Below are 19,819 nucleotides of genomic sequence, written 5' to 3'. Positions count from 1 at the left end.
AGTTTAGGTCCTCTAAGACTTTAAGTCACATCAGATTCGAAAAAAAAAAAAAAACAATAGTGGAGAAGAACTCCTGTTTGCTGTCAGAAGAGCCTCAGATGGGGGTTCAGGGGAATGAAGGGCTGCCTCTTTCCCTCAATAACTGGGCTGTATGAGTTGGGGTATGCCAGAGAATGCCTGGAAAATGAGTGGTTTAGGTTATATGAGCTTGAAGACTCCATGAGTCTTAAGAAATCATGCTGTGAGTACATATCTTGGAGAGAAATACATACTGTAATGAAAATAAAATAGCAGGCTGGGATAAAAATCTTGAACTATTCGAAAAGGTAATTATGAAGAGATGATAATTTTTCTCCCAAAGCTTGGCCTTAGGAAAATTTTGGCTTATTTATTGATTAAGATGGGGTCTTACTCTGTTGTCCAGGCTGGATTGCAGTGGTATCACCATGACTCACTGCAGCCTCAAACTCCTGGGCTTAAGTGATCCTCTCGCTTCAGCCTCCAGAGCAACTGGGACCACAGGTACATGCCACCACATCCAGCTAACTTTAAAACAAAATTTATTTATTTTTGCTAGGGACAGAGTCTCACTATGTTGTCCAGGCTGGTCTCAGACTCTTGGGCTCAAGCAATCCTCCTGCCTTGCATCAGCCTCTCAAAGTGCTGGGATTGTAGGCATGAGCCACCGTGCTGGGGCAGCTAATTTAATTTCAATTCTCTCTCTTTATTCTCTCTCCTCAGTTATGTATCCTAGTTTCAATTCCAAGGGCAATGCTTTCAGATTTCTGGACTGATTACAATGCAGGTATAAAAAAAAGCAGTTAAAGATACTGCTCTTCCTTTAGAAGAACTTTGTAGAAGGCACAAGAATTCTGGCAAGTTTTCAAAGCGTAAATAGGAGATTCCAGTGTTGGGATTTATAGGAATTCTCCCAGGTGATGAAGGCTTCAAAAGTTTTCATGCTCCCCCAACCCCCATCCCTGGAGAGTGTGGAACAATTAGGAGAAATCACTGATTCTCATTATTAGAAAGAGATGTCTACCATTAAGCTTTCAATCATAGTGACACCTGAGGTGTTTGGCTCTTGGTTAAAAACCAGTGGTGATTTTCTTTTCTGAGGCTTATCAGCAATTACAAAGGTTTTCCCTGCCATACCCTTGGGAGACGCTGCTCTACCCAGGCCAGACTTGGGGCACAGCCAATGAATTCCAATCTCTGCAGGGAGCTGCAGTCAAGGCCTCAGGGCCCTCTGGCGGGTCATGCTCTTCCCTATTTGCATTCCTGGCCCTGTTATCTTCATTCCTAGGTCTCCTCATCTGAGGCCTTAGGCAGGGGGCTTCTTCAGGCTCCTCTGCTGAGGCCTCCCTATGCGGGGAGGAAGGGGAAGGCTTGAAGACCCAGTCCGTGTCCACTTCTAGCCCTCCCTCCTTGCCCTCCTCCCCCACCTCAGAGTCCATGCAGCTGTTTGGGGCTCCCTCAACAGTGAGACACCCGCCCACCCGCCCCCCAGTCTGTATTGATTCATCTGACCTGCTGTCCGTGTGCTGTTCTCTGGGGGAAGATGGAATAAGGGGAGTTGGCACAGGTGTCTCTGGTTTTAGCCTCTTATAAGCGACTGCAGTAAGTGATTGAAGCCTTAATCCTTTCATTTTTGGCTTGTTGCTTTAATCAGCTACTCTAAAACCTGGAGGCTCAGCTCTCTCTCCCGGCTCGGCTGATCTCCTGCCAGTACCTCTGCTTTCCAAACAACGGAAACATTTGAGCTCAGGTCAGTTTCCCAGAGCATGTGGAATGAAAATGTTTCAATAATCAATACACTGCAGGGCCTAGCAACCCGCCAAGGAAGACAGGAACTCAACCGCCTTTCAGTCCAGTCGCTTATATCTGAGCACGAAGCTCCCTGTCTGTTGCAAAGGTTTTGCACGGCACCTTCCATGACCATGAAGTCTTAGTGCATGAGCATCTATTTTCTCTACAGCCTAACGCAATACTCGGCATGTAATGAGACGTTAAGATGTATTAATTTAACAGCAATCATTGTGTTACGTAATTACTATGTTGCACAAACATTTTTCTCAGGTTGTTACTCTATCTCATGGGGATAATTAACAACATAATTCTCCCGTAATATTCACATAAGATGAATTAGAATATAATTATTTGGAAAGTTTAGATTTTTAAGGAAAATAATTCAAAGCAATGTATTCTTAGAAACACACATAGGCTAGCAGTTATCTGGGAATATATAAGTTACCAGAGTTCTTCTGTGTTTAAGAATGTTGAGCTCCCCAAATTGACCCAGTTATTCTGTCTGAGCCAAATACACATTCACTTTTGCTTCCTAGTTCTGAGTGTTGAGGTTGCAACTGCCTTTCTCTTCTCTTGACCAAGATTTACTTGAAATAAATCTAGGGGTGGTTTGCATAACCATAATATGATTTTGTGAGGGATTGCAGTATGGGGACAAAATATATATGTTTTACAAAGTATAAATCTTTTGGGCAGAATGAAATTTAGATTTTTGTTTTTGGATTCAGGGAAATTGAAGCAAGCTAGGTTGGTGCCTACTGGCTTCTGAAAATATTTCATTTAACTGGATGAAAAAAATGCAGACAATCTCCAGGTGCCTACCTAATAGAAAAGTAGAAGGTCATCGAGTTAGGGTCCTGCTCCAAAGAGAGAGGCCACTCTGATGAGTGTTCCTCAAGACCGTTTGTAAATACGCTAACCAATAAGACAAAATTTCAAAGTATCATGATTAAATGTTCCAGAAACATTCAGAACATCATCATTTTTCTAAGGAATGTTCCTACATACAAAATAAAATCACTTCATACAAAATGAAGTGACTTCTCCTCAAACTGCCTAATAAAAGTAGCCAATAGTGTAGAAGACACCCCCAAATAATCCAAAGGTAATTTTAGATGCTCAACTGATTTATTTTTCTAATTATGTTTTTTTTGTTGTTTATCTGTTAATTTGGTTCTTCTTAAGACATTTAGAACACCAATTTGCGAAGATAAATTCCATTCATCAGGGCAAACGTAGATCACAGGTAGCCCTGGAGTTGAGGAATAACTTTGATTTTTGATATCTGTGAGTCCATAGCTTTCTGATTAACCTTGCGCTGCTCTGTAATCTTGTATTTCTCTTTTTCTATGTAGAAGATCTCAACTTGCTGGTGTCTGGGCTTCCACAACTTCTTCTTCATGAGGTAAGCATCAGTAAGATGTTTCGGGATTTTCACATTGTTCATATCAATCAATTGTTCATATCAATCAATTTTCACATGGTTGAGGTGGCAATGAAAAATTTCTGGTGTGTTCTTTATAGAGGAACTTGATTGAGGACCAGAGGTCCGGTCACAAGTAACAAGCCACTAGCCAGCTGCTTCAGGAAAACCACCCTCTTGCCCCTGTGGCGTCCAGTGAGGATGATCAGAATGGTGACAGGTGATGCTGGTTCACAGTTTTCTCATGTGCTGACTGAAGTTTTTTTTTTTTTTTTTTTTTTTTTTTTTGCCATGGCTCAACAGCTTTCGAGGCACATCTTTAGTAGGATAATATCTGGGCATTTTGCAAAGTTTAACCACGTGGGTACCACTGTTCTTGTCACCACCAACTGGTTTTGTAACAGTTGCAAGAAGCTTCTCCTTCTTTTTCTTTTCAACCTCGGATTTATTGGCTGAGTACTTCCTCTTGTACATGGCCTTTCTGGAATACATAGCAGATTGGGAATACCTGCCAATTCCTCTGACAAGGACAGGGGCTTCCCCTCCTTGGGATTTTTAGCCTTGAGTTTTTTTTCACTTTGCCACAAGCATCAGCCTTCTTGGCTTCAGGTTTCCTCTCTTTAGTATCCAGCTTCTCAACTTTTTCACCTGCCACCTTGCAAGATGGAAAAGAACTCTAATCTTGTTTTATATCATTTGATGCCCGATAAAAATTCAGTACATTTTTCTAGTGTTCAAGGTTCATTTAATAATCATTTATTTAAAAACCCAACATTTATAGTATGCAAAGTAGTTTTAAAAAAGGATTGTCGGATTTTGAAGGGAAAGAACCAGTGAAACACAGCCCCAACTGTCATTCACAGCTGCTATAAGTAAATTGTATAATCTTCTGGGGAGTAATTTGGCATTATGAATGAAAAATTATATAATGTATATTTTTCAATACTGCAATTCCCATTCTAGAAATTTACCATAAAGAAATAATGTTGTATTCACAAAGATATGTATACCAAGAATATTTAACACAGTCTGGTTGATCCTACTGAAGAAATGGAGCCAAATGAAATGTTCAGCAACAGTCTTGGTGGCATAAATGAGCAGTTCTCAAAAGTGATGATGCAGATCTATGTATATTTAGAATGTATTGCTAAGTGGAAAGTAGTTTCAAAACAAAATATATGGTATAAAACAATTTTCTAAGTTAAAAAATGTTTTATTCACCTATACTAAAAAGCTGGCAGGCTGTGAATTAGTTTTCAGTTGTGTTCATGTTTAGATGGTGGAATTAGGGGTGATTGCTTTTCCTGTTACTCATCTGTATCTTCTATTGCTTTTCCATAAGGAACATAAATTCCTTATCTACTCCAAGTATTATTCCTGTAAGGACTTAGGAAGTAATTCCACAAATATTTTTTAGACAACAGAGTCTAATGATCATGTAAAACCTGCAACATTAATTTTTTTTTTTTTTGTATAACGCACATTTCTATAGCACTTACTATGTTCCAGACACTGTTTCTTTCTCATTTTTCCTTCCCATTTTCCCTTTTCTTCCTCCTTTCTCTTCCTTAATTTCTTCCCCTCCCTTTCCTCCTTTATATAATTTTTCTTGAGGTAAAGTGTAGCATTTTGATGTATAGTTCTATGAACTTCGTTAAATACATATAATAGTATAGCATCACTACAGTCAATACACAGAACAGTTTCATCCCTCCACCCTCCCAATACCTTTAAGTCCCTTTGTAGTAAATACCTATTATCCTAGCCCTGGGCAACCACCGATCTCTTCTCTCTTCTTGTTTTACTTTTACCAGAATGTTATATAATTGCAATCATATAGCATGTGACCTTCAGAGTCTAACTTCCTTTATTTAGCACAATGCATTTGAAATTTATTCAAGTTAAGTATTTCAAGAGCTTGTTCCTTTTTATTGTTGAATAATATTCAATTATATGGATATAGCAGACTTTGTTTATCTACTCATCAGCTGGAGGACATTTGGGTTATGTTCAGTGTTTTGTAATAATGCATAACGTAGGTCAAACATTTGCATACGGGTTCTTATGTGAACATTGTTTTCATTTCCCTTGAGTAAATACCTAGGAGTAAAATTGCCGGATCATATTGTTAGTATGTCTTTAATTTTTTAAGAATCTGCCAAAGTGTTTTCTAAAGGGGTTGTACCGTTTTGCATTCTTGCCAGCAATGTATGAGAGTTCCAGTTTCTCTGCCTCTTTGAAAACACTTGGCATTGTCAGTTTTTTTGAATGTAGCAACTTCTATTTTAAATATTTACAAATATTCATTTAACCCTGTGAGATGAATAGCATTACTATCTCAACTTTATTAATGAAAAAATTGATATGGATATCAGGTTTCTGTCTCAGATTCACACAGTCTGTAAGTGGCAGAGCTGAACTGGTACCCAGACAGCTCAATTCCAGAACATACGCTCTTAATATACTATACTTCTCTTCCTGTCAATACAGGATAGAAAGACTTGCTATAATTCCAGTGAAAACTTGAAAATTCATCATTCCTACTGTTGGAAAGTCGGCTAAAATATATTGAATCTCAAGTTAATTTGCCAAAAATGTGCAGTGTGGCTCCATCTAGAACTATTCCTGTTAGCTGATTAAAGGATGTCAGTAGGCCGGCTGCTGGAAGATAGTTCAGAATGCTGTAACTTGTTGGATTCCCTGTGGTTCAGTCTTGCTCTCAGTCCTGCAAACCTAGAGATGCAATCCTTTTACTATCCAAGAAATGACTGAACTCAGTCATGCTGGAAGATGTAAGAGATGAAGTTCACAAGACATTGATATGTTAAACAAAATGGAAATTTATTAATTTGCCATGAGAAGTATAAAGACTGAAGGGAACAAATATTCATTTCTATTTGACAGCACATCTTCTTCCTGTAGAAAAACTGTATGGGAGATAAATTATAATCAGAAGTTTTCTAGGTATGCCTAGAAACATAACTAGGAGAGTTCTCTGATTCTAATAGCCTGAATCCTTTAAACACTCAATCATAAAACTAAGTCCTGGAAGTTTGTGCCTAAAATATCCTCATTTGTTCATTTCTGCAATGTGATTTAGTCTGCCCAGGGGCCACAGAGAATGATAAAGTATCTGCCTTTTCGCTGCTCTAGCTCTGATCAACCCAACTACTCATTGATGTCTTTGTTTCTTGGACATGGATCTTCTAATTAAAATCAATACTTATTAATTTTCAATAACCCATTATTTGTTGATTATCCATTATGTGCCAAGACTGTTCTATGAGTATGGGATAGAGCTCATTTCAGAATCATTCTATATTTTTAAAATTTTGAAGTATCTATTCTTGTCTTTTTTTGGATCCATTGTATGTTGACATATATATAACCTCTAAGGACAAACTCATTTATGAGGTCTTGATGGGTCTCCTCACTATGGTTCCCTCACTGTGGTACTGACTGAGAACATGTATTTTTGAATTTGTGTGACTAATTATTATTAATCTTTTGTCTATCTCCACAACCCCTCACTTTAACTCTAACCAATGTGTGAGTATTTTAGAAGTCAAGACCCAATGGTGTGCTGTATTCAGGAAACCCATCTCACATACAACACACACATAGGCTCAAAATAAAGGGATGGAGGAAGATTTACCAAGCAAATGGAGAGAAAACAAAAAGCAGGAGTTGAAATCCTAGTCTCTGATAAAACAGACATTAAACCAACAAAGATTAAAAGAGACAAAGAAGGGAATTACATTACACAATGGTAAAGGGATTAATGCAACAAGAAGCACTAACTATCTTAAATATATATACACCTAATACAGGAGCACCAAGATACATAAAGCAAGTTCTTAATGACCTACAAAGAGATTTAGACTCCCACACAATAATGGTGGGAGACTTTAACACCCCACTGTCAATACTAGACAGATCAATGAGACAGAAAATCAACAAGGATATCCAGGACTTGAACTCAGAGCCAGACCAAGTGGACCTAATAGACATCTACAGAACTCTCCAACCCAAATCCACAGAATATACATTCTTCTCAGCACCACATCACACTTATTCTAAAATTGATCACATAATTGGAAGTAAATCACTCCTCAGCAAATGCAAAAGAACAGAAATTATAACAACAGTCTCTCAGACTACAGTGCAATCAAATTAGAACTCAGGATTAAGAAACTCATTCAAAACTGCACAACTACACGGACACTGAACAACTTGCTCCTGAACGTCTACTGAACAACTTGCTCCTGAACGTCTACTGGATAAATAATGAAATGAAGGCAGAAATAAAGATGTTCTTCAAAACCAAACGAGAACAAAGACACAACATACCAGAATCTCTGCAACACATTTAAAGTGCTGTCTAGAGGGAAATACATAGCACTAAAGGCCCACATGAGAAAGAAGGAAAGATCTAAAATTGACACCCTAACGTCACAATTAAAAGAACTAGAGGAGCAAGTTCTAACAAACTAAAAAGCCAGCAGAAGACAAGAAATAACTAAGATCAAAGCAGAACTGAAGGAGATAGAGATACAAAAAACCCTTCAAAAAATCAATAAATCCAGGAGCTGTTTTTTGAAAAGATCAACAAAACAGACCGCTAGCCAGGCTAATAAGAAAAGACAGAATATTCAAATAGATGCAACAAAAAATGATAAAAGGGATATTACCACCAATCCCACAGAAATATAAACTACCATAAGAGATTACTACAAACAACTCTATGCACATAAACCAGTAAATCTAGAAGAAATGGATAAATCCCTTGACACTTGCACCCTCCCAAGACTAAACCAGGAAGAAGTTGATTTCCTGAATAGACCAATAACAAGGGCTGAAGTTGAGGCATCAATTAATAGCCTACCAACCAAAAAAAGTCCAGGTCCAGGGGGGTTTACTGCCAAAGTCTACCAGAGGTACAAAGAGGAATTGGCACCATTCCTTCTGAAACTATTCCAAACAATACCAAAAGAGAGAATCCTCCCCAACTCATTTTATGAGACCTACATCATCCTGATACCAAAACCTGGCAGGGATGCAACTAAAAAAGAAAATTTCAGGACAATATCCACAATGAACATTGATTCAAAAATCTTCAATAAAATACTGGCAAACTGAATCCAACTGCACATCAAAAAGCTCATCCAACACAATTAAGTCGGCTTCATCCCTGGGATGCAAGGTTGGTTCAACATATGCAAATCTATAAATGTAATCCATTACATAAACAGAACCAAAGACAAAAACCACATGATTATCTCAATAGATGCAGAGAAGGCCTTTGACAAAATTCAACAGCCTTTATGCTAAAAACTCTCAATAAACTAGATATAATGGATTATATCTCAAAATAATAAGAGCTCTTTATGACAAACCCACAGCCAATATTATACTGAACGGGCAAAAACTGGAAGCATTCCCTTTGAAAACTGGCACAAGACAAGGATGCCCTCTCTCACCACTCCTATTCAACATAGTATTGGAAGTTCTGGCAAGGGCCATCAGGCAAGAGAAAGAAATAAAGTGTATTCGATTAGAAAGAGAGGACATCAAATTGTCCTTGTCTGCAGATGACATGATTGTATATTTGGAAAACCCTATCGTCTCAGCCCAAAATCACCTTAAGCTGATAAGCAACTTCAGCAAAGTCTCAGGATACAAAATCAACGTGCAAAATTTGCAAGCATTCCTACACACCAGTAATAGACAAACAGAGAGCCAAATCATGAGTGACTCCCATTCACGATTGCTACAAAGAGAATAAAATACATAGGTATACAATTAACAAGGGATGTGAAGGACCTCTTCAAGGAGAACTACAAACTACTGCTCAAGGAAATAAGAGAGGACACAAACAGATGGAAAAACCTTCCATACTCATAGTTAAGAAGAATCAATATCATGAAAATGGCCATACTGCCCAAAGTAATTTATAGATTCAATGCTATCCCCATCAAGCTACCATTGACTTTCTTCACAGAATTGGAAAAAAACCACCTTAAACTTCATATGGAACTTAAAAAGAGCCCACATAGCCAAGACAATCCTAAGCAAAAAGAACAAAATTGGAGGCATTACACCACCTGACTTCAAACTATATTACAAGCCTCCAGTAATCAAAATAGCATGGTACTGGTACCAAAACAGAGATGTAGACCAATGGAACAGAACAAAGGCCTCAGAAGGAATGCCACACAACTACAACCATCTGATCTTTGACAAATCTGACAAAAACAAGCAATGGGGAAAGGATTCCCTATTTAATAAATGGTCTTGGGAAGACTGACTAGCCATATTCAGAAAGCTGAAACTGGATACTTTCCTTATACCTTATACAAAAATTAACTCTAGATGGATTAAAGATTTAAACATTAGGCTTAACCCCATAAAACTCTAGAAGAAAACCTAGGTAATACCATTCAGGATATAGGCATAGGCAAGGACTTCATGACTAAAACACCAAAAGCAATGGCAACAAAGCCAAAAGAGACAAATGGGATATATTTAAACTTAAGAGCTTCTGCACAGTAAAAGGAACTATCAATAGAGTGAGTTGGCATCCAACAAAATGGGAAAAATTTTTTGCAATCTACCCATCTGATAAAGGGCTACTATCCAGAATCTATGGAGAACTTAAACAAATTAACAACAACAACCAAAAAATACAACCCCATCAAAAAGTGGGCAAAGGGTATCAGCAGACACGTTTCAAAAAAAGACATTTATACAGCCAACAAACATGAAAGAAAGCTCATCATCACTGGTCATTAGATAAATGCAAATCAAAACCACATTGAGATACCACCTTATGCCAGTTAGAATGGCAATCATTAAAAAATCAGGAGATAACAGATGCTGGAGAGGATGTGGAGAAAAAGGAACACTTTTACATTGTTGGTGGGAATGTGAATTAATTCAACCATTGTGGAAGACAGTATGGCAATTCCGCAAGGATCTAGAAATAGAAATACCATTTGACCCAGCAATCCCATTACTGAATATATACTCAAAGGATTATAAATCATTCTATTATAAAGACACATGTACATGTATGTTTACTGTGGCACTGTTCACAACAGCAAAGACTTGGAATCAACCCAAATGCCCATCAATGATAGACTGGATAACGAAAATGTGGCACACATACACCATGGAATACTATGCAGCCATAAAAAAGGATGAGTTCACGTCATTTGCAGGGACATGGATGAAGCTGGAAACCATCATTCTCAGCAAACGGACACAAGAACAGAAAACCAAACACCTCATGTTCTCACTCATAAGTGGGTGTTGAACAATGAGAACACATGGACACTGGGAGGGTAACATCACACATTGGGGTCTGGGGTGGGGGGCTAGGGGAGGAATAGCAGGGGCTGGGGAGATTGGGGAGGGATAGCATTAGGAGAAATACCTAACGTAGATGACAGGGTGAAGGATGCAGCAAACCACCACTATGTCATGTTAATACCTATGTAACAAACCTGCACGATCTGCACATGTACCCCAGAACTTAAAGTATAATTAAAAAAAAAAAAGTCTAGATTCTTTGTACACACATTGGCTCTCCTGAGCTGAATCTGTGAATTTCAACTGGCTAAATTTCACTGTTTGGACATTTTGCTAGCCTCTCAAATTCAATGATTCAGATCAAACCTGCCATTTTCTTCTAACAAACCAGCTTTTATTTTTTAAAAAATCTGCTTAGTGTTTTAAATGAACAGAATCAGTATTGTCCAGCCATTCCATACTTTATTTCTGCTCCCATTTTTCCTGCACCCATTGTCATGTCAGTGAATTGACAAATTGGATGAAAAGTATTTTATAAACCAACATTTTCTGTCATTTGGCTTCTTATTTTCAATATGTCCAACCAACTAGTGACATATATCATCAGACACTGAAACTGGTGTGTGTTGTACTGCAAGGTTCTTGAGCAGTGGACCATTCTTTTTTCTTGCTGTTGTCTCAGAGAAGTTCTCTGAGCTCCTTCTGCTTGTCTTTTTGAGTCCCAACCCACATCCTTTCTCAACACCATTTGCGATGGACTGAATCAAAATGTCTGTTTTAAAATTCTAACCCTTAAGATGATGGTATTAGGAGGTGGAGTCTTTGGGGGGTGATTGGTGCCCATAAAAGAGGCCCTAGAAAGATCCCTTGCCTCTTCCACTACGTGAGGAAAGTGCCAAAAGATGGGCATCTATGAACCAGGAAGCGGGTCCTCACCAGACACTGTATCTGTTGGTGATCTGATCTTGAACTTTCCAGTCTCTAGAATTATGAGAAGTAAATTTCTGTTGTTTATAAACCACTCAGTCTGTGGCATTTTGTTATAGCATCCTGAACAGTCTAAGACAGACAGCCTAGAGCTTTGGTTTTGTGTGTCATTTCTTTCTTTGGGTGACTATTTCCTTTAGAACTTTTTCTGAGATGCCATATATCTATGTTCTTCTTCCTGTTGCCCCAAGTTAGCCCTACTTTATTCCTACCCTTCCTATCGCTCTCCTCTTCTGTGTTTTCCTTCTTTTTTCATCACGAATCCAACCCCACTTAACCTCCTTTTTCCCTGCTTTCCTCATTCACCATTCCCTTCCATCCTGTGTTATTCCCTCTATTCTCTGCCTGCCTTGCTTAGAGACTGAAACAATGCCATCACTCCCCTCGTCAAAATGAAACCAACTCAGTGTTTTGGGGACAAATAAAAATTAAACCTCCTGATTTTAAAGCTTGAAATTTACATTTGTCTTATCTGAGTTCCTTATTAGGAAACTGACTCTCAGGCCTCCCAGATGTTATTAAGGAACTGGAACTCATCTTCCTTACCTCTCTCCCTAATTCCTGTTTTACTAACTGACTGCCTGCTTTCTGTTGACCAACTCTTCTTTCTTACCCCTCCTGAATCCTGTATTCTCAAACATACTACATTCTTTCTCTGCTATGTAAACCCCCAATTTTAGTTGGTTTGAGAGATTGATTTGAGACTCATCTCTTCATCTGAATCACCTGAATAAAGCCTTCTCTGGCAATGCTTGTCTCTGTGGTTGGGTTTCTGTGTAGTGAGCAATGTGATCTAGACCAAATCTCTGGTGTTTTGGTATCAAAAACCTTCAATATCTATTAATGAAAGAAAACATGTCTCATTCACATTTATGAGGCACTTCAACCATATTAGCCAAGCTTGTACTTTCAGGCTTAATTTTTATTATCTCCTACAAAGAGCCTTGTTCCATTTAAAATAGGGGTCCTTGTTTTCTCCTAGTATTCCCTAACATGTCCACATCCCTTTTCCTAATCTTCAATTTTTGGTGATTGCTCAACTTATAAATTTATTTTATTTCTCCTAATTGATGGAACTCCTACTCCCTATGCAAATTCATGTTCTAAGTCTTTTCTATTATCCTTAATCAGAAAAGTATCCTCTGCAGCCTTAACTTTGTTTTTAGGTCCATTTTACTGTACTTAAAAGTTATTTGTATACATTTTTCCTACTCTGCCAGATTATACATTTAATGAAGGTTGAAGGTAAGGCATATTAGCTTTCAAATACTCATCTATGGACTAGTGGCTACTTTACCATTTGAGGGGCTTAATCACATAAATCTACTGTGTGAAAGAATGAGAAAATGTCATTTCACCCTTAAAAGCGATCTCATTTGTTCTCCATTCATGACATCATTCTACTATATAATTTTCTTCTTTAACCAGAGACATGTAGATTTCAGGCAAAGCCTGCACCTTGTCCTCTTCTGCCCCCTTAAAGCCTTCATTGTGGACCACAGACCTAGGGTGTCTATCTTTCCTTAGATTTCTACTTTTCTGGATCTAGTTCCAAGTGTGCAGGCTGTGGCCCTCCACTGTCCACTGGCTGTGTGGGAATTTCCTGATATAATAGTCTGACCTGAAATGTCACCAAGGCAGGTTTGTGCTGGCTTCCAGCCCAATGCAAACAGCAGGGATAAACAGCAGTGTTCTGCTCAACACTTCACCAGTTAAGCTGTCATTAAAAGGGAACACCTGCTACCCAGAGAGTCTTTATATTTCACTTTACCGCAGGGGTCTTCTCTGGACTTGTCAACTGATTGCTTTGGGGCTAAGCTGGAAAAAAATACATTATCGCTCCATGTAACTATCAAGTAAGGAAAGAAGTTTCCTCTGTGTGATTAGACCCATCCACAAAACAGGCCCATGGAGAGTATAGAAGCACATGCTATAGTTTAGAAAAGCAGAAATACACTATGTCCAGGTATTATATGGAAGAAGAGAACAGGGGCATACAAAATCATTGTGCAGTTAGAACCATGTAGTCAGTTGGAGTCTCTGTTCCACAGCAGCTTTCTCTGTTATGACAAAATTATTTGTTACAGAATAAAAGATGGAAACATAAGGTGCTAGATCTGCAATCTTTTGCATTAGTAGTTTGGGAGGGAGGAGGCACCAAGGTTCAAGTCCTAATTCTGCATATTGTTGCTTTACTTTGGGCAAAATTTTTTAACTTTTCCAAGACTGCTTCATCAGTATAATGTGGTGGTGAGGTCAAGTGATCTTAGAATTTATCTATCTAGTTCCAATAGTCTAAGACTCTGTGACTAGTTAACGCTTCCTGATTCTGTACTTAAGCAACTTAAAGTGTGAATTGGTAGCATTTTATAAGGCAGAGCATTTTCACAAGATTTACAGTGAAATTTCTGTGGTTTGTGCTTACAGAGGGGGCAGTGAATAGTTTGAGTTATGGGATACTTTTTCAGAAATGCCATCTTTATTACTTTCAAATGGGTGCAGTAAATATGCTAGGCTAACAAAATGTTGCCAGGATGTTTTGCCAAATATAGATCTTTTTGTGAATGTATCAGAATGATATGTAATTAACTTTTATTGTTTATACATCAGTGTGAGCTTTTAAAGTGCTTAAAAACAGTTTGTTGCCTTAAATGGTTTTGTGAGTACCTTCGCTGCCAGGCTTTCATTTACATGATACCCTGTAAGATGGCTAATTTTATGTATTGACTTGACTAGGCTAGGGGATGGCCAGACAGCTGTGAAATATTATTTCTGGGTATATCTGTGAGGGTGTTTCTGGAAGAGATGAGCATTTGAAATGGTAGGCTGAGTAAAGAAAATGGTCCTCACCAATGTGGGTGGGCATCATCTAACCTGTTAAAGGGCTTGAATAGAACAAAAAGGCAGAGGACGGGTGAGTTTACTCTATCTGTTTGAGCTGGGACATCTATCTTCTCCTGTGTTTGGACATCAGGATTCCTGGTTCTCAGGCTTTGGGACTTGGATTGAATTTCACCATCTACTTTTTTATTTCTCCATCCTGCAGGTGACAGATAATGGAATTTTTCAGCCTCCATACTGTGTGAGCTAGTTCTTATAATAGATCTCCCTTCATATATAATATATATCTATATCCTGTTAGTCTGTTTTCACTGGAGAACATCGACTCATTCATTTTATGTAAAATTTGTTGGTGCCAAGGTTAAAACTTGTATTTTCTTCTTATCAAAACTTCAAGATAAGTGATATTTAGGATGTTTTGACTGATGACGAGTTGGGATTATAATGTATCCCTGGATACACACTCCGTTCATGTAAATGTTCATTACTAAGCCTTGAAATCATGAAGTCACTGAAAGCTTTGTCTTCACAGTTATGCCATTGTTTCAGAAGTTTTGCTTCCTCATTTTGTTCTAGCTTGAGGTAAAGTTGATGTTGAAAAATAAAAGAGATTCTTTGAGGTTCAATCTCTTCGACTCAGTGAGTCATTGGCTATCTCTCCTGTCCTCTTACTCTCTGTCCTATGTGTCCTAGTACCTAGTAGAACCTTAGACCCCTTTTTGTCTTACTGCCCCATAGGACCTGCAAACTCCAAGGCTCCTAAGTACAGTTCAGGAAATGCCAGTTCCTATGGGGTACAGCATTGCAGCTTATGAAATGATAATTGATGGTCACTGACAACCAGGGTTCCCATCAAAGTCATTGAATTCTTTATTAAGTCAGTAACTGTTGAATACCTACCAGGAATAAGCTATAAGGGTTTTACAGAGAAGAATCAGATACAGTCCCACTCTCGGGAAACTTGTTTGCAACTTGGTAGAGGAGGCTAATTTCTTCATAATTGTATTTCTAATTTCTAGGAGAATGTTTTTTTTTCTTTGTCCTCAGGCTTTAATATCCATAGCACTATGCAGAAACTATCACCTTTTCAGCACTGGTGTGGTCACCTTTTTCATTATGCTTACACTATGCCAAGGGAGAAGATGACCTCAACACATTATTACTTGGCTTAATTGCAGCTTCCATAAAACAAATAATCACACAATTATTTGAAACCACAAAGCAGCCTAATGACATGCTGAAAATCCCAGAACAAGTGAATAGGGAGAAAAAATATGGAATTTTTTCAAAACAAAAATTAAACTGAATTTTTGGGGATAGTTTAGGGTGGGTGAAGATTTTGGCCTAGGTCAGCATGAATAGAACATGCGAAAGCAGAAAAACCAATGAATTGGAATCTTTCTACCATCGTCCATCAAGACGGAATCTTTGCTGACCATTCCATATAACTTCACTGCTTCTAATAGTGTTAGAAAGTAATAGCACAAAGCTTGCTTTATCTGGTGATGGAGAAGCAAAGCCAGACTTGTTTGTGTCGTGTGACCCAAGATACCTCAAGGACAATGTGACTTCCAGCAGTTCTTTCTCCTAACCCACAGCAAACAAAATTGCCACCATTAGAATTTATATGTAGGTGCTTTCTAGAGATGTGGACTCTGTGAATAGATCAAGACCTTATTATTTATTTAGAAGTCTAATGTCTTGGGTAATGTCTTAATCTGTTTTCCACTGCTATAACAGAATACTTGAGACTGGGTAATTGAAAATAAACAGAAACTTATTGGTCAAGGTTCCAGAGGGAGGGAGGTCCAAAATCAAAAGTTGCATCTGGTGAGGACCTTCTTTCTGAGTCATCCCATGATGGAAGGGCAAAGAGAAGGCATGAAAATATGAAAGGACTAAACTTGTTTTTATAGCAAACTTACTTTTGCAATGAAGAACCTATACCTGCAACAAGAACCTATTCCTGCAGCAATGACATCAGTTAGAGAGGTGAAAGCCCTCATGGTCTAATCACCTCTTAAAGGTCCAGTCTATCAATATTGTTTCATTGGACATTGTTTCCAGCACATGCTTTATTGGAACTTCCACATAGCAGGGCTTTGGTGATCTAGAGTCCATTAAGGATCAGTTTGATCTAAGGGAGAGATATGAGCTGGCAAAAATTAATAAGAAAGTGATGTGGTTTAATGAATGAAGTGTGGATGGCAGAGATAGGATAGAAAAACAAAAACTAGAGCTGCTCTAAAGTCTCATTGACTTTAGAAAAGTGTGTTAAAGGCTTTGGCCACTGAGGGGTGGAAGGAGCCATGATCTCTGCCTTCTCTCTTCTTTACCCTTTTCTGACCAAGATGTGTGGCTGACATTACTTAGCATTAAATGGTAATATGTTTGTTCATACTTGCTTGTGGGATGGGAGCTTATGGTTTTGCTGTGAGCCAGACCAGGCACCAAGAGACTCTTCACTGGGATGGGAATGTATTTCCATGGATTCAAGATATCATTGAACTGGATACCAGGTTACCTAGGTTCTTGGCCTGGCACTGCTGGGAATGACTGTGTGGCCCTATGAAAGTCTGTTTTTCTTTCTAGAGACCCATTTTCTTTAGGCACACCATGCCAGGAGTGGTGGAGAGAGATACCATATAGGAGTAGCTGCCTCATTTCAAATGGAACCTTATACCCTATTTTATAAAAGCAGAAAATGCTGTGATATCTGATAACTGGTTCTTATATTTACCAGAATCTCAGAAATAAAATTCAATTTCAGCAAGACATGGTTCTAAACTCTCACATCCTACTTGGAGAGAATCTAATGCACATAAAGGCTGAGTACGAGGCTGCAAATCCCCTTCCAAGCCTTCTTCACCTGCTGAGTCATCTTCCAAAGTCTGGATATGTGGCTCTTGGGATATGCCCAGCCTTGCCCTGAGCTAGGCAGCAGGCATCTAGTCAGGGCAGTAGCTTGGATTTTAATATAACAACTGGAGCCAATTTACAGAAGCAATATGATTTTCTAAATTATTGCAATTAACTAGTCAAGCCTGAGAGTTACAATTACTCAGTGGCTCACAAACCCTAATAACATCTGGCAAACTCCAATGAGGGCAGAAAGAAACACACACACACACACACACGCATGCACGCACGCCACATACCCAACAACAAGCAAATAAAAAATAAACCCAAGGCATTCATATCTTTTTTTATTATGACATCCTTAAGGTCACCATGTCAAGGGATGGGAGGAAATTAAAAGGAAACTTCTCAGAGGACACTGCTTACAAGGACTCCTTTACTTATAGCTTGTTAATTTTCACAGTACAGTGGTCCTGGGTCGTGAATTAAAGAAACAGATGAAAAAAAATATTGCGCTTTAAACTGTACTGGAGGCCCCTTGCATACTCCTGTGCCTTTTGATGAGAAACATTAAACATTTTTAATTTAGCACATCAATTTGAAAATCTAATTTTTTTAACGCTTTGTAGCAGCAGACGCGTTCACGGTGCTGTCACTACCATAGAAGAATTATGAGAAACTTGAACCGCAAAAAGTAAATTAGAAAAATCTCATTTCAGTTACTCTAAAAAGAAGGGAAATTAGATTTTGATTAAAATCACTCACACATACAATTTTAGGTAAACTAATTTAGCAAGACTGACTATATAATTTTTTTTCCTGCCAGTATGTCCTTTTAATACTGGCTGTGAGGTATTTGTACCCATAACCTTTCTTCCAACCGATGGATGAAAAAAAGAAAGTCTAATAAAGTGGCCTCTTGACCACGGTGTGCAAGGCCTGGTAGGGAGAGATTAAAGTGGTGTATTTGTCAATATAGTAGGCAGAAGCTGAGAATGAATTAAGACTCCTTGTACCAGTCTTTTTTAGCTGGCCCTTAGCTTTGCCATTTCAACTATTTTTTTTTTAAGGTTTCAACTTGGAAATTTTTACTTTAAGAAATGATGTGTCAGCTAATGTAAGGGATTAATTGCATCATTAGTGCTGCATAATGTACAGTTCATGGCCAGAGGCCCCAGTCTGGGTGAGACAAATGCTGCCACCTCCAAGGTGGGATGGGAGCACAGCATCTGGCAGTTCTCATTAATTAAAGGTAGACCCACATCCTCTACAAAGTTGTTGCCAGTTGCAGTGAAACGATGCATAGAGATGTGTTTTGTAAACCATAAAGTGTTACCCAAGACTGTAGTGTCAGTATTATTCTGGTGTCTGAGTTCAAATTACTGCCCTCCGGGGTCTGAGCTTGGTCCTCTGAAATCCCAGCATGAAATCTAGGTTTTAGTTATTGAGCATCTTGTACCAAACCTCATTTTGAAAATTGCATTGTTAATGAATTCAAAATTTAAATTAAGGCTGAGGGGCAAGTAGTTAACTCTCTGTAAGAACAGGAGTGGCTGGTGCATAGAGGATTGTGCCCATAACTGATCTCCCTCCGTGCTGAATAGAATACTTGGAGAAATAGGTTTCCTTGGACTTGTCAGTGAGGTGTGATGAGACGCGCATGATGTAATAAACATGGGGGCGATATGGTCAGGCTCTGTGTCCCCACACAAATTTATCTTGAATCATAATCCCCATAATCCCCACGTGTCAAGGGTGGAACAGGTGGAGACGATTGACTCATGGAGGTGGGTCCCCTCATGCTGTTCTCCTGATAGTGAGTCAGTTCTCACAAGATCTGATGGTTTTATAAGGACCTTCCTCCTTCGCTCAGCACTCATTCCATCCTGCCACCCTGTGAAGAAGGTGTCTGCTTCTCTTTGCCTTCTGCCATGACTGTATGTTTCTTGAGGCCTCCCCAGCAATGTGGATCTATGAGTCAATTAAACATCTTTCCTTTATATTAACAAATTACCTAGTCTTGGATATTTCTTCATAGCAGTTTGAGAATAGATTAATACAAGGAGCCTTTGAAAAACATAACATGTAATGTATAGGTAAGATACTATTTAAAAAGAAATACACTGTAAAATAACAGTTCAGTACCATGTCTGTAAGTAGCAGAAAGACAAGGAGGATAGAAAGAGAGCTGCTATTTAATAATCATTGTCGGCATCTGGCTGTCCACTCCTCTCCAATTCTGGCATGCCACAGAAGGATAGATAACAGGGATAAGACTGAATCCAGAAATAGAAGAACAGGGGAAGAAAATAAATTAGAAAATAATTAGAAAAGAGTAAATTAGGTTAGAGAAGTCAGAAATTGAGAAAATAGGAGGAAGAGAAAGATACAGGAAAGAGGGAAAGAAAAAAAAAAACCAAAAAACAAAACAAGAATCAGAAAACCAGAGGGGAAAAGAAGAAAGTAGGAGGGATGATCCTGACTTTTCTTCATCAGTCTAGTCCATTTTGGCAACATTTTTGTCAAATAAGCCTCACAGGTCACTTTCAGTCTTGGAAATAACAGAAACCTTCTTGAATCCTTCTTTAA

The 19,819-nt window shown here is 38.5% G+C and overlaps 1 pseudogene; it reads right to left on the bottom strand.

The window, feature by feature from the left end:
- Positions 1–3,033: 3,033 nt before the first annotated feature.
- LOC105733528 (large ribosomal subunit protein eL6-like) lies at positions 3,034–3,724 on the bottom strand (annotated as a pseudogene).
- Positions 3,725–19,819: the final 16,095 nt, after the last annotated feature.

The sequence above is a fragment of the Aotus nancymaae genome, unplaced genomic scaffold (genome assembly GCF_030222135.1).
Source record: "Aotus nancymaae isolate 86718 unplaced genomic scaffold, 86718_ANA_hifiasm-v0.15.2.pri h1tg000079l, whole genome shotgun sequence".
Classification (NCBI taxonomy): Eukaryota; Metazoa; Chordata; class Mammalia; order Primates; family Aotidae; genus Aotus; species Aotus nancymaae.
Note: the sequence above shows the minus strand (reverse complement) of the source record. Positions and strands in the feature narration are given on the sequence as shown.